General features: G+C 42.3%; 1 protein-coding gene across 7 annotated transcripts in view; it reads left to right on the plus strand.

The window, feature by feature from the left end:
* The window catches only part of FRMD6 (FERM domain containing 6), a 329,953-nt gene that overhangs the window by 63,335 nt on the left and 242,306 nt on the right, over positions 1 to 24,312 (plus strand). For 4 of the 7 annotated variants that reach the window (XM_047862033.1, XM_047862042.1, XM_047862039.1 and 1 more), the window contains exon 2: positions 22,170 to 22,249. The exons of 1 other annotated variant lie outside the window; for it this stretch is intronic. The gene's annotated coding sequence lies outside the window, so the exon portion shown is untranslated. Of the gene's footprint in view, positions 1 to 21,635; positions 21,652 to 21,876; positions 21,893 to 22,169; positions 22,250 to 24,312 lie in introns of those variants that run through there. 2 more of the 7 variants (XM_047862037.1, XM_047862035.1) reach the window with 2 other exon arrangements.

Genomic DNA, 24,312 nt, shown 5'->3' on the forward strand with positions numbered 1-24,312 from the left:
TCGGAGAATGTTCTTACTCTCAAGTTCTGGAAGGGTTGTGGCCACTTTGAATCATGAACCATTATATGGAGCTATTAGCATAATGTATGATTTTTCTGTCCTGTGAATCTATAAATAGCATGAAAAAAATCTCTTTGTTCTTCCCTTGTGTTGCTTTCAAAACTTAATATGGATAAGCTACTATAGACTACCTGTATCATCCTAGCTAGTGATATTTAAAATTTTCCTTTACAAACTTCTCAGGTCATCATAGCAGGAGACAGATAATATCGGAGATGCTTCCTTCCAAACTTTTCACCAAAATACCCATAAAACTATACAAAATATGTGAAAAAGGAAGGATGATATACTGTAAATTTAAGATAGAGAAAGGCTACATGTTGAGGTCCACAGGGAATGTCTGCTAATCTAATTGTCAGTGAGGTGGATTGAGAAATATATTCTTCCTTTTTTTTTTTTTTTTGAGAGAGAGAGAGAGCATGTGTGAGTGCCAGCACAAGCAAAGGAGGAGCAGGGGCAAAGGGAGAGGGAGAGAGAGAATCTCAAGTAGGCTCCATGCCCAGTGCAGAGCCTGATCAACATGGGGCTCGATCTCATGACCTTGAGCCCATGACCTGAGGCAAAATCAGGAATTGGACACTTAATCAACTGAGTCACCCAGGTGCCCCAAGAAGCATATTCTTTTTTTTTTTTAATTTTTTAACGTTTATTTATTTTTGAGACAGAGAGAGACAGAGCATGAATGGGGGAGGGTCAGAGACAGGGAGACACAGAATCCAAAGCAGGCTCTAGGCCCTGAGCTGTCAGCACAGAGCCCGACGTGGGCTTGAACTCACGGACTATGAGATCAGGACCTGAGCCAAAGTCGGACGCCCAACCAACTGAACCACCCAGGCACCCCCCAAGAAGCATATTCTTAAATTCACAAAATACATGCCTCATGCACTGAACCCAGCTAGTGCTGAAAGAGAATAAAACACAGAAGTACCTTGTCCCTATCATTTGCCCTCAGCTATTTCAGAATCTTAGAGCTGCACTGGCCAGGAAAGCAAATGGTCCAACTGGGAAGAAACTATCTTCTGAAATAGCCAGAGTCAAATCCAGAGTCATGCCTCCCAACCCAACCTATCAGCTTCTTTCCTTCTATATTCATGTAGAGATATGGCTCTCAGGCAGGAGGTATATGGAAACAAGCAGAGAATGTTTTGTGTCCTGGAAGGGCTAATTGTGTGACATTAAGTGCCATAATAGGGAAGAAGCAAGAAGAAGGCAGGGGACAATGCATACTGGGAAGGCATATGATCTTTTATGTACTGCCCTCTAAAACAGAACAGCAGATTGACTCTTGGTCTCTCTCTTCTTAGTCAGATAGAATAGGAGAAGCCCTACCCAGAGACCTGGTAGACCCTGAAAACGGAGGTAGGTACTGTGTGAGTCAGTTTGCCCTTCAGATCTGCTTTGCTTGTACCCAAGAGGAAAGTGAGGGAATATTAAGTCTCTTCACCAGTACTATCTGTTGGCAAGTGCCAGACTTGAACATACTGTTCTCTTTTCTGTCTATGAAAAGACAGAAAGATGCCCAAAGGGGTCCTAGGAAAAGAATACTGCAAGATAAGAGACAGGTATCTTTTCCATTAAAACTTGAAGCAAGCTTATCTATCTGGAAATAAATTTCTCCAGGAAAGAGAAAAACATGTTAGCAGAAATATTTTTGGTATACTCAGAAAGATGTGAGAAGGCATAGCCACCATGAAATAGGATTCAGGGGCCATCAGGATAAAAAGATTGAGATGAAAGATGATTTGTAAAGGTTGAAACAAATATGCCCAAAGTATAGTAGCAAAATTCAAGCCTGTACTGAAGAGAGTAAATATAGACAAGACTCTACAGAAGTCAAACTGGTAAAGTGGAAGGTAACATAAGGAACAGAATGACCAAGATGAAAATGTTGAGAGAGAAGACAGAAAACACAAATCTTATCTAAGAATTATATTTATTCCCAAAGAAGAAATGGAACAAAATACTGGAAACAATGGTCAAGCATATGTCAGAAGAAAACTTTCCAGAACTGAAGAAGATCTGAGATAACAGACCCAAATAGAGACATATCTCTTAAAAGGTTTGTGTTTCCAGGTTAAGGAATATTTTAGGCATTTAGACAGAAATGAATAGGTTATTAATAAAATAAACACCCAGCTGGGGTCAGACCTCTCAACCCTAAAGACTAAAAGACTATTCTAGAAGATAAGGTTGTCTCTTAAGGACATCATATTCACCCAAAGAGATATTTATGTGCAAAGACCGTAGAAATTCATTTCTAGATTTACAAGGAAGTAGAAAATCCAGCCCACATGGTCCGTTCTATAAAAAAATGTATTTCAATCTGAAGTCCAATTGATCAACAGGTAAGTTGGTATGAGGGCACACACACAGAAAAGTACAAAATGACTTTCAGTGAGCAATTGGAAATTATTAAAAATATTTTTAGGGGTGCCTGGGTGGCCTAGTCAGTCGAGCATCTGACTCTTGATTTTGGCTCAGGTCATGATCCTGAGTGCTGCATGTGAAACCTCCTTGAGATTCTCTCTTCCTCTCTGCCCTTCTCCCCCACTCACATGTTCCCTCTCTCTCTCTCTCAAATAAAAATTAAAAATTTAAAGTTTTGAATATGATTACAAAACTATACACAAAAGCTAATACCTATTGCTGAAAAAAGATTTACGTAGGTCTGAAAACCTTAAATTAGATGAACAAAGATTGATAAAAGAGGAAGTAGGACTGTATTCCAAGTTTTCCACAGCGAGTGGGTATCTTTTCTACAATTAGGGAGAAAATATAAAATGTTATTATTTAATGTGAGTTAATGTTTTCTCTGAGTGAGTGATTCTAGTTTGAAAATTCTCCAGGAGAATGCTTTTCAAGCCAGCTTATCTCTAAAACTGAAATTATTATAGGATCAGATGGGCCATGTATCTGACTTCAGTTGGCAGTGAAGGAAATCCTAATAAGCTGAAGCTTTAAGAAACTACATCAGGAGACAAGATATATAAATGGTTTTCTTTCTTTCTGTATATATATTTTTTTCAAGTGACGAAAACTGCTTGCATCAGTGAAAGTGAGCCATATGCAGTGGTAACTATAACTAGGTTGACTTTGGTGGGCTGAATTTTCTCACTGGACATGTTGGTCAGAAAAGATTCTTTACTGCTTATAAGAGTTTGCTCAGAAACTCATGAGTTGCAGTTGAACCAATGTAAGAACTTTTAAGTAAGTTTTTCTCTGTGGTTTTTGGCTTTTGTTGAAGTTTTGATCTGAAGTGACAAGGAAGAGGAATCTTGTGAATTTTTACATATCCTCTTCTTTGTAGAATGAGTATGGGAATGAGAAACTGGAAATTACGACTATGATGAATGTATGAAATAATTGTGACTTTTAAAAAATACTAAAGCTTGGTCTAAATCATTATCTTTCCCAATTTTTACTGTGCTGTTTATCTTTGCTGAATATGTCTATACTAACTATGGTTGTTGTTTTTTTTTTTAACGTTTATTTATTTTGAGAGAGATAGAGCATGAGTGAAGGAGGGGCGGAAAGAAAGGGGAGACACAGAATCTGAAGCAGGCTCCAGGCTCTGAGCTGTCAGCACATAGCCTGATGCGGGGCTTGAACCCACAAACTGTGAGATCATGACCTGAGCTCAAGTTGGACACTTAACCAACTGAGCCACTCAGGCACCCCCTAACCATGGTTATTAAAGGGAAAAAAAGTGCTGGAAGAGATTTGGAGAAAATCCATAATATTGTGGTGTAAATATTTGGTTACTTGGGGAAATCTTGCTGCTACCTAATTTTTAATAAAAACAGAAGACCCAGTTCTTGGCCAGGATAAAATTAACAACCTTCCCTGCCCTGTAATTCTCAAAAATTTCTTTAAAAAAAAAAGAATTACATTTGATTTTTTTAATATGAAACTTACTGTCAAATTGGTTTCCATACAACACCCCGTGCTCATCCCAACAGGTGCCCTCCTCAATACCCATCACCCACCCTCCCCTCCCTGCCACCCTCCAACAACCCTCAGTTTGTTCTCAGTTTTGTTGTTTTTTTTTTTTAATTTTTTTTTCAACGTTTATTTATTTTTGGGACAGAGAGAGACAGAGCATGAACGGGGGAGGGGCAGAGAGAGAGGGAGACACAGAATCGGAAACAGGTTCCAGGCTCCGAGCCATTAGCCCAGAGCCTGACGCGGGGCTCGAACTCACGGACCGCGAGATCGTGACCTGGCTGAAGTCGGACGCTTAACTGACTGTGCCACCCAGGCGCCCCTCTCAGTTTTTTTTTTTAATTTTTTTAATGTTTATTTGTTTCTGAGACAGAGAGAGAGAGAGAGAGACAGAGCATGAGTGGGGGAGGGGCAGAGAGAGAGGGGGACACAGAATCTGAAGCAGGCTCCAGGCTCTGAGCTGTCAGCACAGAGCCGGATGCGGGGTTCGAACTCACAGACTGTGAGATCATGACCTGAGCCGAAGCCAGGTGCTCAACCGACTGAGCCACCCAGGCTCCCCAGTTTGTTCTCAGTTTTTACGAGTCTTTTATGTTTTGGCTCCCTCCCTCTCGAACCTATTTTTTTTCACTTCCCCTCCCCCATGGTCTTCAGTTAAGTTTCTCAGGATTCACATAAGAGTAAAAACATATGGTATCTGTCTTTCTCTGTTTGACTTATTTCACTTAGCATAACACTCTCCAGTTCCATCCACGTTGCTACAAAAGGCCATATTTCATTCTTTCTCATTGCCACGTAATATTCCATTGTGTATATAACACAATTTCTTTATCCACTCATCAGTTGATGGATATTTAGGCTCTTTCCATAATTTGGCTATTGTTGACAGTGCTGCTATAAACATTGGGATACAAGTGCCCCTATGCATCAGCACTCCTGTATCCCTTGGGTAAATTCCTAGCAGTGTTATTGCTGGGTCATAGGGTAGATCTATTTGTAATTTTTTGAGGAACCTCCACACTGTTTTCCAGAGCGGCTGCACCAGTTTGCATTCGCACCACAGTGCAAGAGGGTTCCCATTTCTCCACATAGTCTCCAGCATCTATAGTCTCCTGATTTGTTCATTTTAGCCACCCTGACCGGCGTGAGGTGGTATCTGAGTGTGGTTTTGATTTGTATTTCCCTGATGAGGAGCAACATTGAGCATCTTTTCATGTGCCTGTTGGCCATCTGGATGTCTTCTTTTTTTTTTTTAAATTTTTTTTTTCAACGTTTATTTATTTTTGGGACAGAGAGAGACAGAGCATGAACGGGGGAGGGGCAGAGAGAGAAAGAGACACAGAATCGGAAACAGGCTCCAGGCTCTGAGCCATCAGCTCAGAGTCCGACGCGGGGCTCGAACTCACGGACCGCGAGATCGTGACCTGGCTGAAGTCGGACGCCTAACCGACTGCGCCACCCAAGCGCCCCCTGGATGTCTTCTTTAGAGAAGTGTCTATTCATGTTTTCTGCCCATTTCTTCACTGGGTTATTTGTTTTTCGGATGTGGAGTTTTGTGAGTTCTTTATACATTTTGGATACTAGCCCTTTGTCCGATATGTCATTTGCAAATATCTTTTCCCATTCCGTTGGTTGCCTTTTAGTTTTGTTAATTGTTTCCTTTGCTGTGCAGAAGCTTTTTATCTTCATGAGGTCCCAATAGTTCATTTTTGCTTTTAATTCCCTTGCCTTTGGGGATGTGTCAAGTAAGAAATTGCTGTGGCTGAGGTCAGAGAGGTTTTTTTCCTGCTTTCTCCTCTAGGGTTTTGATGGTTTCCTGTCTCACATTCAGGTCCTTCATCCATTTTGAGTTTATTTTTGTGAATGGTGTAAGAAAGTGGTCGAGTTTCATTCTTCTGCATGTTGTTGTCCAGTTCTCCCAGCACCATTTGTTAAAGAGACTTTTTTTCCATTGGATATTCTTTCCTGCTTTGTCAAAGATTAGTTGGCCATACTCCAATTCTGGAGTCTCTATTCTAGTCCATTGGTCTATGTGTCTGTTTTTGTGCCAATACCATGCTGTCTTGATGATTACAGCTTTGTAGTAGAGGCTAAAGTCTGGGATTGTGATGCCTCCTGCTTTGGTCTTCTTCTTCAATATCACCTTGCCTATTCGGGGTCTTTTGTGGTTCCATACAAATTTTAGGATTGCTTGTTCTAGCTTTGAGAAGAATGCTGGTGCAATTTTGATTGGGATTTCATTGAATGTGTAGATTGCTTTGGGTAGTATTGATATTTTAACAATATTTATTCATCAATCCATGAGCACAGAATGTTTTTCCATTTCTTTATATCTTCTTCAATTTCCTTCATAAGCTTTCTATAGTTTTCAACATACAGATCCTTTACATCTTTGGTTAGGTTTATTCCTCAGTATTTTATGATTTTTGGTACAATTGTGAATGGGATCAGTTTCTTTATTTGTCTTTCTGTTGCTTCATTATTAGTGTATAAGAATATAACTGATTTCTGTACATTAATTTTGTATCCTACGACTTTGCTGAATTTATGTATCAGTTCTAGAAGACTTTTGATGGAGTCTATCGGGTTTTCCATGGATAGTATCATGTCATCTGCAAAAAGTGAAAGCTTGACTTCATCTTTGCCGATTGTGATGCCTTTGATTTCCTTTTGTTGTCTGATTGCTGATGCTAGCACTTCCAACACTATGTTAAACAATAGTGGTGACAGTGGACATCCCTGTCGTGTTCCTGATCTCAGGGGGAAAGCTCTCAGTTTTTCCCCATCGAAGATGATATGAGCTGCGGGCTTTTCATAAATGGCTTTAGTGATGCTTAAGTATGTTCCTTCTATCCCAACTTTCTCGAGGGTTTTTATTAAGAAGGGATGGTGAATTTTGTCAAATGCTTTTTTCTGCATCGATTGACAGGATCATATGGTTCTTATCTTTTCTTTAACTAATGTGATGTATCACATTGATTGATTTGCTAATGTTGAACCAGCCCCGCAGCCCAGGAATGAATTCCCCTTGATCATGGTGAAGAATTCTTTTTATATGCTGTTGAATTCGATTTGCTAGTATCTTATTGAGAATTTTTGCATCCATATTCATCAGGGATATTGGCCTGTAGTTCTCTTTTTTTACTGGGTCTCTGTCTGGTTTAGGAATCAAAGTAATGCTGGCTTCATAGAATGAGTCTGGGAGTTTTCCTTCCCTTTCTATTTTTTGGAATAGCTTGAGAAGGATAGGTATTATCTCTGCTTTTAATGTCTGGTAGAATTCCCTAAGGAAGGCATCTGGTCCTGGACTCTTATTTGTTGGGAAATTTTTGATAACTGATTCCATTTCTTTGCTGGTTATGGGTATGTTCAAATTATCTGTTTCTTCCTGTTTGAGTTTTGTAAGTGTGTGGGTGCTTAGGAATTTGTTCATTTCTTCCAGGTTGTCCAGTTTGTTGGCATATAATTTTTAATAGTATTCCCTGATAATTGCTTGTATTTCTGAGGGATTGGTTGTAATAATTACATTTTCATTCCTGATTTTATCTATTTGGGTTAGCTCCCTTTTCTTTTTGAGAAGCCTGGCTAAAGGTTTATCAATTTTGTTTATTTTTTCAAAAAACCAACTCTTGGTTTCATTGATCTGCTCTACAGTTTTTTTAGATACTATATTGTTTATTTCTGCTCTGATCTTTATTATTTCTCTTCTTCTGCTGGGTTTGGGATGTCTTTGCTGCTCTGCTTCTATTTCCTTTAGGTGTGCTGTTAGATTTTGTATTTGGGATTTTTCTTGTTTCTTGAGATAGGTCTGGACTGCAATGTATTTTCCTCTCAGGACTGCCTTCACTGCACCCAAAGCATTTGGATTGTTGTATTTTCATTTTCATTTGTTTCCATATATTGTTTAATTTCTTCTCTAATTGCCTGGTTGACCCATTCATTCTTTAGTAGGGTGTTCTTTAACCTCCATGCTTTTGGAGGTTTTCTAGACTTTTTCCTGTGGTTGATTTCAAGTTTCATAGCATTGTGGTCTGAAAGTGTGCAGGGTATAATCTCAGTTCTTTTATACTTATAAAGGGCTGTTTTGTGACCCAGTATGTGATCTATCTTGGAGAAGGTTCCATGTGCACTCGAGAAGAAAGTATATTCTGTTGCTTTGGGATGCAGAGTTCTAAATATATCTGTCAAGTCTATCTGATCCAATGTCTCATTCAGGGCCCTTGTTTCTTTATTGATCCTATGTCTAGATGATCTATCCATTGTTGTAAGTGGAGTATTAAAGTCCCCTGAAGTTACCACATTCTTATCAATAAGATTGCTTATGTTTGTGATTGTTTTATATATTTGAGGGTTCTCATATTTGGCTTGTAGACATTTATAATTGTTAGCTCTTCCTGATAGACCATCTCATTATTATATAATGCCCTTCTTCATCTCTTGTTACAGCCTTTAATTTAAAGTCTAGTTTGTCTGACATAAGTATGGCTACTCCAGCTTTCTTTTGATAGATAGTTCTCCATCCCCTCACTTTCAATCTGAAGGTGTCCTCAGGTCTAAAATGAGCCTCTTGTAGACAGCAAATAGATAGGTCTTGTTTTTTTATCCATTCTGATACCCTATGTCTTTTGGTTGGAGCATTTAGTCCATTTACATTCAGTGTTATTATTGAAAGATATGGGTTTAGAGTCATTGTGATGTCTGTAGGTTTCATGCTTATAGTGATGTCTCTGGTACTTTGTGGTCCTTGCAACATTTCACTCAAAGAATCCCCCTTAGGTTCTCTTGTAGGGCTGGTTATGAATTCCTTCAGTTTTTGTTTGTTTGGGAAGACCTTTATCTCTCCTTCTATTCTGAATGACAGACTTGCTTGATAAAGGATTCCTGGCTGCATATTTTTTCTGTTCATCACATTGAAGATTTCCTGCCATTCCTTTCTGGCCTGCCAAGTTTCAGTAGATAGGTCTGCCACTAGTCTTATAGGTCTCCCTTTATAAGTTAGAGCCTGTTTATCCTTAGCGGCTTTCACATTTTTCTCTTTATCCTTGTATTTTGCCAGTTTCACTATGATAGGTTGTGCAGAAGATCGATTCAAGTTAAGTCTGAAGGGAGTTCTCTGTGCCTCTTGGATTTCAATGCCTTTTTTCCTTCCCCAGGTCAGGGAGGTTCTCAGCTATGATTTGTTCAAGTACACCTTCAGCCCCTTTCTCTCGCTCTCTTCCTCTTCTGGAATTCTTATGATATGGATATTGTTCTGCTTGATTGCATGCCTTAGTTCTCTAATTCTCCCCTCATACTCCTGGAATTTTTTATCTCTAATTTTCTTAGCTCCTCTTTTTCCATAATTTTATCTTCTAATTCACCTCTTCTCTCCTCTGCCTCTTCAATCCGAGCTGTGATCATCCCCATTTTATTTTGCATCTCATTTATAGCATTTTTTTTAGCTCCTCATGACTATTTCTTAGTCCTTTGATCTCTGTAGCAATAGATTCTCTGCTGTCCTCTATACTTTTTTAAGCCCAGCGATTAATTTTATGACTAGTATTCTAAATTCTTGTTCCATTATATTGCTTAAATCAGTTTTGATCAATTCGTAGCTGTTGCTACTTCCTGGAGTTTCTTTTCATCACCTTGGGTAGTCCCTGGGGTGGCGCCAAACTGCAGGGCACTTCCCCTGTGCTGTCGGGAGTAACTTGTGTTGGTGGGTGGGGCTGCAGTCAGACCCTATGTCTGTCCCCAGCCCACCGATGGGGCCACAGTCAGACTGGTGTATACCTTATCTTCCCCTCTCCCAGGGGCAGGACTCACTGTGGAGTGGTGTAGCCCCTGTCTGGGCTACTTGCACACTGCCAGGCTTGTGGTGCTGCTTTGATGGGATCTGGCATATTAGCCAGGGTGGATCTGCAAGGTGCACAGGGGTGGGAGGGGCAGACTTAGCTCACTTTGCCTGTGGTGGTCCCCTGTGGGAGGGGCCCTGCAGCACCACAAGGGAGGCAGCATTCATTCTGAGGGATGAATCCACAGAAGCACAGGGTTGGGAGTTTGTGCAGTGCAAACAAGTTCAGTGATGGGAACTGGTTCCCTTTGGAATTTTGGCTGGGGGATGGGAGAGGGAGATGTTGCTTTCCAGCGCCTTTGTTCCGCGCCGAGCTGAGCTCTGTCTTCTGAAGCTCAACAACTCTCTCTCCCGGTGTCCTCTCACCCTCCTCACTCTCCAAGAGCAGAGCTGTTGACTATTAACATTCCAGATGTTAAGTCCCTCTGGCTGTCACTCACTCTGGCCCCTCTGCTTTTGCAAGCCAGACTTCAGGAGCTCTGCCTCACCGCATGGGCTCCCCCTCCACTGCCCTGACTCCCTCCTACCAGTCCATGTAGCATGCACCACCTCTCCACCCTCCCTACCCTTTTCTGTGGGCCTCTTGTCTACGCTTGGTTCTGGAGAGTCCCTTCTGCTAGTCTTCTGGCAGTTTTCTGGGATATTTAGGCAGATGTGGGTGGAATCTAAGTGATCAGCAGGATGAGGTGAGTCCAGCATCCTCCTAGGTCACCCTCTTCCCCCCTCGTTCCTCCAAAATTTCTAATTAATTTTGTCACTGATTGCTGACAGCTTCCCTGTGGCTTCTCAACTGTAAATGTTTCAAGCACGTAGAGGATGGATGTAGTAAGGTTAACAGAGAATCACCTAGAGATATTTGTAGACTATGAATTGTCCCAAACCATTCATCATTGTGCTCAAAAGGGTTTGTTTAGCATGTATTTGTGCACTCCACAAACATGGTACAAGTCTTCCAGGGTAGGGATTTTGAAAGATGTGTAATATTGATGTCTACAAGGGCCAACCAACAGTTGTGATAACTTACAGTGCACACAGACTCCACTAGTTGTGCAGAAGACACAGAATAAATATGAATCTCAGTCTCTGCTCTCAAAGGAATGGAAAGCTTATTGGGGAGACCATGATAACACAAATGAAATGATTAGCCAACAGTCAAGTGTAAAGATGAGTTATATTGTCTTCCCGTATCTGTGTTTGTTTATTCCTCTGTAAAAGAGGAATAATAAAACTACTTCTCCCAGGAGGGCCTGGTACACATGAAGTACTCAGTAGAAGTTAGCCCATCCTGACTGTTATTTATATTATTACTAATTTGTAAATGTGATAGAAGGTCAGAGAAAGAAGTGATCAGTGTGTGCTGAAACAGCGAAGAAAATTTACTTAAATAATTGCAATTTGAGCTTGGCCTTTGAATGATGGGTAAAACCTAGTGAGATGGTGACCTGAGCAATGCAGATGTCACCTGAGGTGGGAAAATGGTAGCTGTGGGGGCATGTGGGTTGCTGCCTCTCTAGTTAAGATAACAGCCTGACTGGTTCAGTGGGTGTGTTGGTCTTTTGGGATTTGTGGGAAAGAAAATTGACTAGATAGGGTGGGGAAAGATTATGGAGGCTTTACAAGTCAGGCAAAGGAGTTTGGGTTGTGAGATGATCAGCAATGAATTGTTTAAACTTGAGTGAAAGTGGGGGTCAGGACGGTTGGAAAGAGTGGATTGCTGCAGTCAGGGAGGTGAGAGAAGGCTGTTAAAACAGCCCAGTTGAGCAGTAATCAGGGCTGGGTTAGCAGAATGGGGAGTCAGATACAGCCAAGGAACTATGGAAGAAGTAGTGACAAGCTGGGGGAAAACAGCAGAGCAACGGAAGACAAGACTATGTTTTGAGATCTGGTGCCACATTTTCTGAGCCCAGCATCAGGATGCAAGGTTGACACATACATGTGTGTTTATAGAACGATTGAGGTGGAATAATTGAAAATGTCACTGAAAATGCAACTTATGAGAACCCTAAGTTTATGGCCAGGCAGAGAACAAAGACCAATAATAAATTGGGAAAGAATATGAAGAGAAGGGTGTCTGTCCTCTTCGATGTTCTTTTTGCTTCTATCTATTATGTATCTGTATTCCTGCTGTATAGAAAATTAAGACCTAGGAAGCAACTGTTGGTTTAAAAACCCAGAACTGTAATAATCTATTTTGCACATGTGTATCCTCCATTAGTGCATGTGGTGCCTGAGGGTAAGAAAGCATTGTGTTCACATATATCAGTTGGGATGTCTGGTGTCCTACCAGGACCTAGGTGCAGATCCTGACACTAACGCCCCTGAGTGAGTTACTCAACCTCTCTGTGTTTTAGCGCTTTCATGATTAAAATGGAATAATAGGGGCACCTGGGTGGCTCAGTCGGTTGAGCGGCCGACTTCAGCTCAGGTCATGATCTCGAGGTCCGTGAGTTCGAGCCCCGCGTCGGGCTCTGGGCTGACAGCTTGGAGCCTGGAGCCTGCTTCAGATTCTGTGTCTCCCTCTCTCTCTGACCCTCCCCCTTTCATGCTCTGTCTCTCTCTGTCTCAAAAATAAATAAAAAATGTTTAAAAAAATGGAATAATAATAGTATCTACCTCACAGTGATATTGTGAGGCATATGAGAGATAATACATGCTAAGTGCTTAGAACAGTGCCTGGTGAGTGTGAGATATTATCTGGGAGGAGATGTGGTAGTGGTAGGTTGTGGTATACTGGTGAAGGTGACAGTTCACTTCAACCCAGTAGTGGTCAGGAGACAATCTCCAACTAGTATGTTGAAAGTGTGATTGTCAAAGATGATCTTGTGAAACCACGTGCATGATGCTGTGCAAGTAAAGAGCAAATATCGGGGGGCCCTGGGGTCACCTACTAGGGCCAGTGTCTTAAGTTTCAGAGTGTTACCTTGATTCATCATTCATACAATGAGCACTTAATTAAAACAATGCTATGCGGATTGCATTCTTATACACACAGCACTTGAAAGGCAAGAATGAAAATACTAGGTACCTACTATTTGTAAAAGTATAAGCTATAAAAGACACAAACACTTCATAAGTTAATATCACTTGAATTTCAGGTTGAGCTCCCTTAGATCACGTTTTCCCTGGTCAAACAAGTTGGCTTTTATTGTAGCTCTTGCACTGTAGACAAGCTATATCTTAGGTCCTGAAAAGTGGCGAGATTACAATAAACATGTAGGGTCAAAGGAGAACTCCCAGTCACTTGACTGAAAACTGGAAAGAATTAGAGTGTTTTCTGGCATGGGGGCTCCTCCAAGTGCTTTCTGGAGTGGACCATTCAGCCAGTAAATCAGTAACAGAGATTAGAGCATATGCAGAACTGGCCCTTTTGTTGTTCCGGGAACTGGCCCTAATTTGTATTAGGTTTTATTTTGTTTGTCCAGATCATACTTTATAACTGCATTTTCCCTTGGGTGTACCTGAGAGCAAGCAGTATGATGCTGGGAACCACAGCTCATGCCATTTTTCAAAGGAGTTGGATGTTTCAGGGATTGGAGAATGGGGATCATTTTAGTATAGAAAAGAAAAACATGTCTAGCAAAAGATGACAATCTGAACTTGATTAGTGCTTTTCATGACATAAAAGAGATGCTGCCTCCAATAGAATTATCTGGCTTTACCTACTTTGGGCTCAAATCCAGATGTTCCCTAGAGCTATTTGCTGACCGCCTGAAATGTTGACTGGGGCTTATGTCATGGCACATGGGCAGGATGCAGCCCCTTTTTCTGGAGCCAGCCCTGGCACATGGTGTCATGGAGACTGCAGAAGCCCACACCCACCTTTAGCTGCAGGCCAGTACTCTCTCCAGGGCCAGTGGAGAGGATCCTCATTTCATGTTTCTAGAACAAACTTGAAGGGCAGCAGAGCAGGCTGAAAGAAAGGCTCTGTAGATATTTCTATGCCCTGTTTTTACCGGGGAGTCAGAATTGTGTTTTTCTCCGTCTCTGCTCACTGTGAATCACTGGGAACAGTAAACTTTAGGAATGCCACATTCTTTTGAAATGGGAGAATCTGTCTGGAACACAGAAATAGGCATAGTACAACTATACCTGGTGAACAGGGAAATCCAACTGAGGGAGGAACTGTGCCTGTCTAGTTGGTTTTTAATGAATCTAGTGATGTTTCCTCCTGTTCTGGTTTAAAAAAATTTTTGAAAGCTAAATATGTTTAGTCACACACTGGAATACTATTATTATCAATAACAGTTTGGTTTTATAAATGTTCTTTCCTTAAACCATTATCTTCGGGGATTTTTACTGCAAGATTAATTGATTCGTCCAGTAAATACTGATTGCCTGTTTTTTAATTCATTAGACACTGTTCTGAACACAGGAGATGTAGTACTGAGGAAGACAGTGGGGCTGTCTGCTCACAAGGCACTTAACATTCTAACTGAGGGGGACGGACAGTACACAAAGGGCAAAGCCAAAAGTCAACAACTTAGAGCTTGTGCTATTTCCATTATGCCATGTTGTTTTAACATTTGGGTACCTTAGCACAGTCCCTCAAACATAGAAGACATTCAATAAATCTTTGTTAAAATATGGGAAGAGTGAACATTTCCATTAAAAATTCTTCCTTTATTTTTAACACCAAATCCCAAAATGATGGCCTAGGGTAAGAGGTAAATAAAAACAATAACATTAGCCCTGCTTTATTGAGGAGCTGAACACTGTTTGGAACTATCGAGAAAAACTCAGGACTTGTGTTTGAATTAGAACCCATGCAGGTTTCAATCATGGGAAACATAATCCATTTAGCTTTCTTCAGCAGAATAAAATGTAATACAAGGAATTGAACACATTCAACATTGTCAGAGAGTGAAACCTGACCTCCTAAGGATTGTGAATCAAGTATGAGGAGTCACGGTGCCTGAGTTATCTGATAAATGTGCGAAGAATGATATCAGCAAGATGGTGAACTGTGTGGTTCCTGATTTCAATTCCCCTCATGGGAAGAACAACTAGAAACTCTCCACAGGCAAGACCCTTTTGTGAAGGTCTCAACATTGTTGGAGAGACTGGAAGAGGGGTTGCTAGGCTGGAACTGCAGGATGATTCCCAGAAAGAATTACTAATCTGACCTGTCAGGAGGAGCCCCTCTGCCTCCTTCTGCTGCAGTCAGGAGCAGGGTATGAATCAGAAGTTTGTTGACTGAACTGTTGACTTCAAGAACACATCCCCTTAGCTGCAATGAAACATTCAGGAAAACTCCACTGCCACCACCAGAACAGCCCCTCATCTGTTACACATCTGGAGACTAGACCCTGGAACACTGCTGCAGAAAAGCTGCCGCCCACACAAACCTGTTTCCAAAAGCAACAGTAGAGGCAGCAGAGGGAAAAGTCCCTCTCTCACATTCATTTTCCAAATCTGCTACACTTGCATCTAATTGGAGGATTGATTTGCAAACCAAATTCTGGCTGCAAGGAGCCTGGAGAAAGTAATTCTTAGCTTTCCAACCTCTATAGTAGAAAAAAAGTAGAGTGGATGATGGGTGCCAGTTTCTCATATCCACATAGTCTTCCCCCTTTTAACCCAAATGCAATGTTCATCACTTGGCAAACCAATTTGGAAACAAAAATGCAGCCAATGAGGTAAGTTTTTGGTTGACATCAGTCAGATGTAGTTCTCCTCTGAGCAATGAGGAGCTCATCTTCTTGTATGAGAAGCTTCTTGGACCTGTGTTTGTATCATGATGCTTCTGTCCTCAAAGAGAAAAGAATTGAGGATTAGATTATGCCCTGGGAGGTCCTCAGAAGAACCCAGCAGAACCAAGCTTGTGAGCATCAGTGAATGGTAGGCTTTTGAGAATCCTGAGATCATGGGTCTTAGGAGGCCAACCACTAGCTCCAAGAAGGTGAAATATGCCTCCAGGCCCTTCCCTTTGCATCGCAGCTCACTCACATGGAAAGTTCACTTGCAGAGTGGGAGCGCCTGGGTGGCTCACTTGGTTAAGCATCTCACTCCTGATCTCAACTCAGGTGAGCCCACTTAAGTTGACTTGACACAAGATTTAGATTAGCTAATACAGGCATGAAGGTTATACCTCATCCTTCAGAAGTTTGAGCTGAGAAACCTGGCAGCATTTCATGCCAGTTAAGGACACAACCCTTTTCCTTGAGTTCTCAAAGAAAAATTCTGGCTTGACTCTTGGATTTAAATGTGGATGTTTATTAACTTGATTCTCAATCAACAGGTATCTATTTCATATAGGAGCTTATCACCAACCTAGTGTACTCGTGTTTCTTGGGTGAGTGCTAGAAGGTCCCCAAGCCACAGATTCCTTCTCTGTATAACATGGGCATTAAAAATAGTCATATCACAGGGAGGTTGGAAGGTTGCATGAGAACACATAAGAAAGCACTTCACATATTTCCTGGCATATATTTAGCACTTGGTCAATGAAAGCTTTGATCCCTTACCTGCATGATTCTCCTCTTGATGGATAGTGTGGTGACCAGATCTGTGTGGGCCACCAAATACACTGCCTCAATCTGTGCCTACAGATTTCTGCCCATTTCTTTTGAAAAACTGAGGCACTTTAACAAAGGTTATTAGCAGTGATTAATGGCCATACCAGTGGGAGGAGATTAAGTCCTTTTAGTATGATTTGTTTTACAAGGCAGGGAAGACTTCCATGTAAAATGGTAAAAATAAAGAAACTGGCATTTACAGGAATACTTTTAGTTGTATAGGAAATTTATTTGTGTAGAAGAACCCCTTTGTGACAATAACTGATAATGATATTTTTTCTTTCTTATTTTAGTCTAAGGTGGTTCCCTAGAGACAGCATGATAGAGGTTACATGGTCCCATGGAAAATCCTGAGAGTAGGACTAAGAAAATCTGTTTTTTATATCTGCCTCCAGCATTTATTAACTGTGTAACCTTCACACAATCACTTAAAGGCTGTCAACTTGAGTTTCGTCATCTGTAAGATGGAAGTAATAATAACCATTTGCCTATTTCCTAGAATCCTGTTGAATGTCAGTGGCATCTGATGCCCCTCCTCACTAGAATTACCCTGCTGTGAGATCCTATCTTGGCCTATATTATCCCAAGAACATCCCCCCCACCTTCTTCAGACCCACCTTAACCCATGTTCCAATCCCACAGGGCCTTGAAGTAGAGTGAATCATAAAATGTGTGTGAACCTGGCTTGATATAGCATCCTTCCCAGTTAAACAGATCAACCTCCCCCCCAACTGCCACCTAGAAAACTGAGTAATGGTGCAATTTCAGGAAAATTTGAGCCAAAGGAATTTGGGGAGCTTTATTAGTTGTCTAGGGCTGCCCTAACCAAATACCACAAACCTGAGTGGCTTAAAATAACAGAAATCAAGTCTCTGACAGCTCTAGAGGCTTAGAAGTCTGAAATCAAGGTGTTGGCAAGACCATGGTCTTTCTGAAGGCTCTAGGAAAGAATCTTTCCTTGCCCCTTCCTAGCTTTTGGTGGCTCCTAGGAATTTTGGCATTTCTTTGCTGGTAGCCACATGACTCCAGTCTGTGCAAGTGTTTTCACATGGGTTTCTTCTCTGTGTCTCTGTGTGGCCTCTCTTCTTTCTTATATGGACACCAGTCCTTGGATTTAGGGTTTAATCCAGTATGACCTCATCTTAACTGTATCTGTAAGACCCTATTTCCAAATAAGATCACATTCTGAGGTCCTGCGTGGACATGAATTTTGGGAAGACACTATTCACCCCACCACAAGGCACCTTTAAATCGTGCCCTAATGGGGTGTATGCTTTCTCAGCAAGGATATCCTTAGATCCAGTATACACGTGTTTGAGGAGTAATGCCACCTTATCATCCTCCATCCCAATCGCACCCCCAACTCAATTCTGTACAAAATTCTTTGCCTGTTGGCTCTCTACCCTAACCATAAATCTGGGTGTCCCCTTGAACTCATCCCTTGCCCTCATTGTTCCCTTCCCCTTATTCCGCCCAGTCACCAAGGCCCATGCATTCTTGGTCTCTCCCCTGTCTTGGTCTTCCAAAGTCAGCCCCAGCTCTTCCAGGGCTGCCTGGGACAAGTATGAGCCTCAAAGCTGCACCCCCTGGCTCTGATCCCATTCTCCAGTTCCCATTTCCACATTGCCCCCAGAGCCTTTAGAAATGCAAATTTAGGTCATCTCCCATCCCTGCTAACTGGTGACTGCATCTAATCTCTCAGCTGACTTCCAACTCATCCCCTCTCTTACCTGCTCCCAGGCTACTTCACTCCAGTCACACTAAATGCCTTGCACTTTCCCAAGCTCACCTGTGCTCTGTGACACAACATGCTGTGCCAGGCTTACCTGACTTCCATCTGGTTACCTTGCAGACTCCCTTTCAGCTCCATCTTCACTTTTTTTGAAGCCATCTCTGATGATTCTCAAGCAGGGTTCCATATACCCTTCTGTGCACATTTGACTCTCCTCATCTGTATGCACAGTTGGCTTACTCCAAGGATTTTCTTGTCTCTCACACTAGGTTCCTTCATGGTGTGTACCTCTCTTCTCCATATTCCAGATATCTGTATCCCAGACACCAAACACAATACGAGGCACATAGTAGGTGGGTCTACGAAATGCTTGTCAAGTGAGTAAAATGAGGTCTTCCAACAGAGTTTAGAACTAGTAAGTGGCCAAATCAGGGCCACTACGTGGCTTATTCATATGTAGTGTGTGGCTCTTTGAGATTTCTAATTTTCACATTAGAATATTCAACATGTGATTCTCCAGGGTCTACTGAGGTCATGCCGTCTTTTCGTTTAGCAGTGATTGCGTATGTCGCTACAGAAGCATGGGCATTTCCCAGCTGAAGAATGTTGATATATATATATTCATATTTTATTTATATGGCTATCTTTTCCTACCTAAGGGGAAAGTCTTCCACAGGTTAACTTCTCTGTGGAGCCCAGAGGGTTTTAACAATGGGAGACATCTGGAAAGCACCTGTAGCCAAGCAGAGGGGTTGCTGAGAAGTGTATCAGTGTGCGTCTCAGGAACTGCCTCAAAATTCCACGTCTGATTTTTGCTGCACTGCCTCCTTGAAGTTCCAGGCGTATCTTTAAGCTGGATTGCTTTCTCTCTGGGAGTCTGAATGGACTCAGGAGGGTACCCGGCCACGAACATTAGTGTATGCAGTATGGTACAGCTCGGTAGCAAGGATTCCCGTGTGGAATTGTTCTGTGCACGTGATGCTCTGGACATTTCATTCCCCAACTCCATAACATTTATGAAGTTCTCACTGTTCACCTGTTACTGCATCTGGCGCTATGGATATATGGAAAAAAAAAAAAAAGATGACGATGATGACTAGAATAGCGTGCAAAGAAACCAGATTGTCTTCTTGTAACTTCAGTGGCCCTGGCACCATGCTAATTTCACTTTCCTGGTCAGTCCAGAGCTTTGCTTATCTGTAGATGTAAACACAGTCTGAAAGTGGTGATCTGGGGGTAGGGATGCTTGTCCTTATGTTGAAGATGCCAGTGATCCCCTTTTTTGTCATTTAACATATATTGTCATATAAGCCCCAAATCTCTGGCCTTGCAGCCTTTAAAAAGAATGATGTAATGCTATGTGGATGGCATGGAAGGATGTCCCAGATACAGTATTAAGTGAAGAAAGCAAGTTTCAGAACAGTGTATGTTGTGTGTGTATGAAATATAAAACCATTTTTAGTTTTGCAGTATTGGTTGAAATACCGTCCGGGGACCGGCAGGATCAGCATTACCCAGGAACCTGTCAGGAATGTGCATTCTTAGGCCTCACCCCTGACCTACTGGATCAGAAACTCTGGGTGTGCAGCTGGCAGCATGACCTCTAGGTGGTTCTGATGCTCGTGCAAGTTGTGGAACCACTGCTCTGCGTGTCCGTTTCTGGGAGAGTTTGCTACTGTGTACAGAGTCCCTCAGGACACTAAGGATGGGTCTGTAATGCCTTTATAATTTGCACAGGGTCCCAGGAAATGAATCACTTATGTTTTATAAGGGATTTTGACTGTATTGTTTCTGAGTCATTGTATTCATGTATGCCTCTTCTTTATGTGTTTATTTTTCATTTTGAGGAGAGCACAAATGGGGGTGGGACAGAGAGAGGGGAACAGGGGATCTGAAGCGGGCTGTACACTGACAGGCTGACAGCAGTGAGCCCGGTGCAGGGCTCACACTCACAAACTGCGAGATCATGACCTGAGCCGAAGTCGGGCGCTCAACTGACCGAGCCACCCAGTCACCCCTCAGGTGTGCCTCTTCTTTACAAAATCAGTGAAACAAAAAGCCAACGAATTATATGTGCAAAAAAATATTGGCAACCCTATGAAAAAAAAAAAGAATCCCTGGAGGACTATACCTTCAGCTGGTGCTTCTCAAACTTTACAGATTACTTAATGGCCTTGATAAAGTACAAGACTGGCTTGAGGCCTGGGGTTCTGCTTATCTAACCCCTTCTAGGCCAAGGTGCTGTTCTGTGGGCCATGTTTTGAATAGCAGGCCACTAAGACGTTATCCCCGGTTATCTCTGGAAGGTAGAACTGTGAGGGTCTTCACTTTACATTTCACCTTTGTGCATTATTTGCATTTGTTTTTTAGACAAAGAACTGTATTCTGAGAGAAGAGTAAAGAATTTAAAAATCTTTCACCAGAATTTGCCTTACTTCTACATCTCTGTGTTCTGCAGATTTAACCTTTAAAAAAATTTGTAAGAGTGCATCAAAAGGAAACTGATTTCTTGTCCCCCTGCATCCCCATGCCACCCAGATCTTTATAGATGTGAATGTTTAAAAGCAATAGAGTTAGGTGTAGGGGGCAGTTGGAAGGCATTCCTATTAGCTAAAATGTTTCAGTGGCAGGCATCAGAAACGTAACTAAAATGGCCTTAAGAAGTTAAAGGAAATTTTTAAGAAAGCCAAGGAAAATGCTGCTGTCACTCATAGCTGAATCCAAGCCTTCACATGACATTTTCAGGAATCGGTCCCTTGCCATCTCTAAGCTCTGTTTTCCTCTGCAGTGGCTTTATTTTCAGGCCCTCCCTCTTTCTCTAGAATGGCCACCAGAAGCAGTAGGCTCTGTTCTACCAGGTTAGCAGCCACAGCCATGTGAGAAGTCCCCTTCCCTGCTCACGTTCCAGGGATGACGCTCGTTGTGTACGGACCCATCTCTGAATCTATCAGTGACTCCGATTGGCTTGACGTGGCCACATGCCCACTTCTGAAGAAGCCTGGGGGTGGTGTAACCTCATCTGAACCAGCTGAGAGGAAGGGGTGGTTCCCTGAAGGAGAACCAAAACATTGATACTAGGACGAGGTGAAATAGATGTGGAAGTGGAGAGGTGGTGTTCTGTTATTGTGCAGATCTCCAGCCCCGTCTTCTCTTTTGACTTCTTTGGAAACCAGGTTAAGTGATTTATCCATAGACAGGATAATAAACACTGGAGCCAAGACTTTCCAATTTCTGTCCTTCTGCTCTGTCCCCTCCATGGTGTTATCTCCACCTTCTGGAAAACCAGGAATGAATCAAACACGAAGCTTCTATGACACTTGATTGCCATTGAAATGCCTTTTTAAACACTGCATTTCATGATATGAAACTTAAAGGAATTGTAATTGTACGTCTATCATCTTTGAGGCTCCTCCATTAACTGCCCAGAGTAAGAAAACCACATTCCTTCTGTGATAGTAATCCTTGCTACTCCTTCCCTCGTTGGGGAAACAAGTCAAAGCTTGACAGAGTGTAGCTGCTGATCTACTTGGGAGAAGTTCGAGCCCTAACCAGGTGATCCCATGAGTGAGGTGGGTGCCCTGTGGACAGAGGGGCTCACACCAGCCTCTGATCTTAGTTTGTGGCATATATTATCCCAAGAGCTTGATTAATAGTCTAGACTGGGTCCTCCCTTTGGGCGGGCTGTTGCCCTCCCAATTTTCCCAGGCACCGTGATATCCCTGTGGACAGGTACAGGCATGCATCACAAATCTGGAGGCTCGCCCAAAAAGTATGTCTGCTGTTTGTGAAGGGGCAATGTAGCAATTACCTGTGAGTAATGTAGTGGCAGATCTTCTATGAGAAATTAAAGCTGAAAAAAGAGGGCTTTCCTCTCCTTGAAGGACGTATATTGGCTGAACCAACTCTTGCTTTGAGGACTCTTTCTTCTCCTTTCTCTCAATTCGATCCCTTTCTCCCCAGACATCCTTTCTTAGGCACCCCGCTTTCACAGTCGGCAAGCCATGGGAATAAGAAAGAATTGGCTGGAAGTAAATTGTCTGCTTGCTCATAGCAGTTGAAAGTTTTCTTTCGATGCTTCTGGTTCCAGGGGAGGGAGCTGAAGATTAAATCCTGGAGTCTGCCCCATTAGAAGAGCAGCAGCCTGGTTTCTGGTAACTACAGCAGCAGGTAAGAAACGAACGGTTGTTCTTACCTTTTGTTTTACATAAAATATAATTTTAAGGCAGATTTGATGTGACATGTCCGTGTATTAGGCATAGTAGAATCACCAAAAGATTTAAATAATATGATTTCCATGTGTAAACCACCCTCGACTAGTGGGAGGATTGGTTCTGCTGGCTGGAGAACCTGTCTCGGGATTTCTTTTGGAGGCAAGCGGTGCCTTGGGTTGTTCCCTATAGTAGACATCGTGGTCAGTGCCAGGAAGAAACTCATGTCTTGATGAATTAGACAGCATCTGTGTTCTCTAGATTTTCACTTGCAGTGTGCATATTTACAGGTGTATGTATCCTGTACTCCAGACACACAATCACCTTTGGTAAGAACACTCACAAAAGCACAGATGATGATCTGACTGGAAGATAGGCCCCTTTTGATGCATTCCTATTCTAAGTTTTCCAAGAGCCCATCTGTTGACTTCTTAGAAGACAACACCATGCATTTTTTAGGAGGAAGTTATTAGGAGTGTGAGAAATATTGAATAGGTGTCAGTTGCATTAGTACAGTTACTTGCTCACCCTCTGGATCACAGCAAAAGGCTTTCATGTATTTGGGGGTCATGCACTTCTTTATAAGGAATATAACTTAGTAAAAGTAGACAAGAAACCATAAAGTGAACATGATGAGCTGTTACAGAGTTTGTCATAACCAGTTCCCAAGTGTTGTAAAAGTAAAATATGATGTGTGTGTGATAGGAGGAAGTAATAAAGGGAATATGGAAAGGAACAAAATGGAGTTTTATGAGAATTTTTAGGTCTACTTTTTATTTTTTTTAATTTTTTTAAATGTTTATTTATTTTTGAGACAGAGAGAGACAGAGCATGAACGGGGGAGGGTCAGAGAGAGGGAGACACAGAATCTGAAACAGGCTCCAGGCTCTGAGCTGTCAGGACAGAGCCCGACGTGGGGCTCGAACTCACAGACCACGAGATCATGACCTGAGCCGAAGTCAGCCGCTTAACCAACTGAGCCACCCAGGCGCCCCAGGTCTACTTTTTAAAAACAAACTGAGTTTGTGAGTCAGCAACCAAAGAATCAATTCTCTGAGAAAACGCTTGTGAATGACCAAGTGTTTCTTGTTTGCTGGGTGGTGGGGAGGGGAGAGGGAGAGAGATGGAAAAAGGGAGGAGATACTTTCCTCACGTACTGGGTTGGAGCCTGGCTTATTTTAAATGCACCTCAGTAACCACTTATTCTGCAAACAGCACCTTTTGTGTTCTGGGCACTGTGCTGGGCTCAGGACTATATGTGTCATGCTCAGTTTCCTCTTCAGTAACTTTTGCCCACCTCTTGTTAGTGTCACCAACAAACAGACAACCACAGAGTTTAGTGCAATTACTTATCACTGGACTGTTCAGGTGGCCTGGTTACCTGAACTGCTTATGTATCGGTCTGCTAGAAAAATATATATTGTCTTCCAGTTGAAATGACACCCTGTCAAAAAGAAACTTCCTCCTGAGCTTCCTAAAATCCAGTTCTCTGAGGCCAAGGAATAGTAGAGCACTACTATGAGATTTGTGCTCTGTTTGTGACTCCTGTTTTCTGGGTAAGTGAGGCGCTGATCCTTGACTGGAAGCTTGGCCTGGAGCCATGCAGGCTCTAAGACAGGGGCAATGCCTTGCCTGCTAGTCTCTCACCCAGAAACTCTGTGGAAGTGAGGGGTGGGGTATGGGTGGGGACCCTTCCCCTTTGGGTGTATCTCAGGGGACCTGCTTCATCAGCTGGCAACAGGCCCTGGACCCTCAGCGAATATGATCGAACCTCCTTACATGCCAGGCCTGGGCCCTCTTCTGCTTTGGGAAGCTGGCTTCTGAGCTGATTTGAGGCAGACCCAGAGGCACGGTGGATAGATATAAATATTACCTCATTACCAGCACATGCTCTCCCTTTTCACTTCTTTCCTATGGCTGCATCTTCTCTTGGTTGCTATAAACAGCACCATTCCCCCACTCTGGAAAAGGTCTGAGTTTGTCACTGGTGGTCCCTCGGCTCTGCCCGTCTCCCAGTTCTGG

The sequence above is a fragment of the Prionailurus viverrinus genome, chromosome B3 (assembly GCF_022837055.1).
Source record: "Prionailurus viverrinus isolate Anna chromosome B3, UM_Priviv_1.0, whole genome shotgun sequence".
Classification (NCBI taxonomy): Eukaryota; Metazoa; Chordata; class Mammalia; order Carnivora; family Felidae; genus Prionailurus; species Prionailurus viverrinus.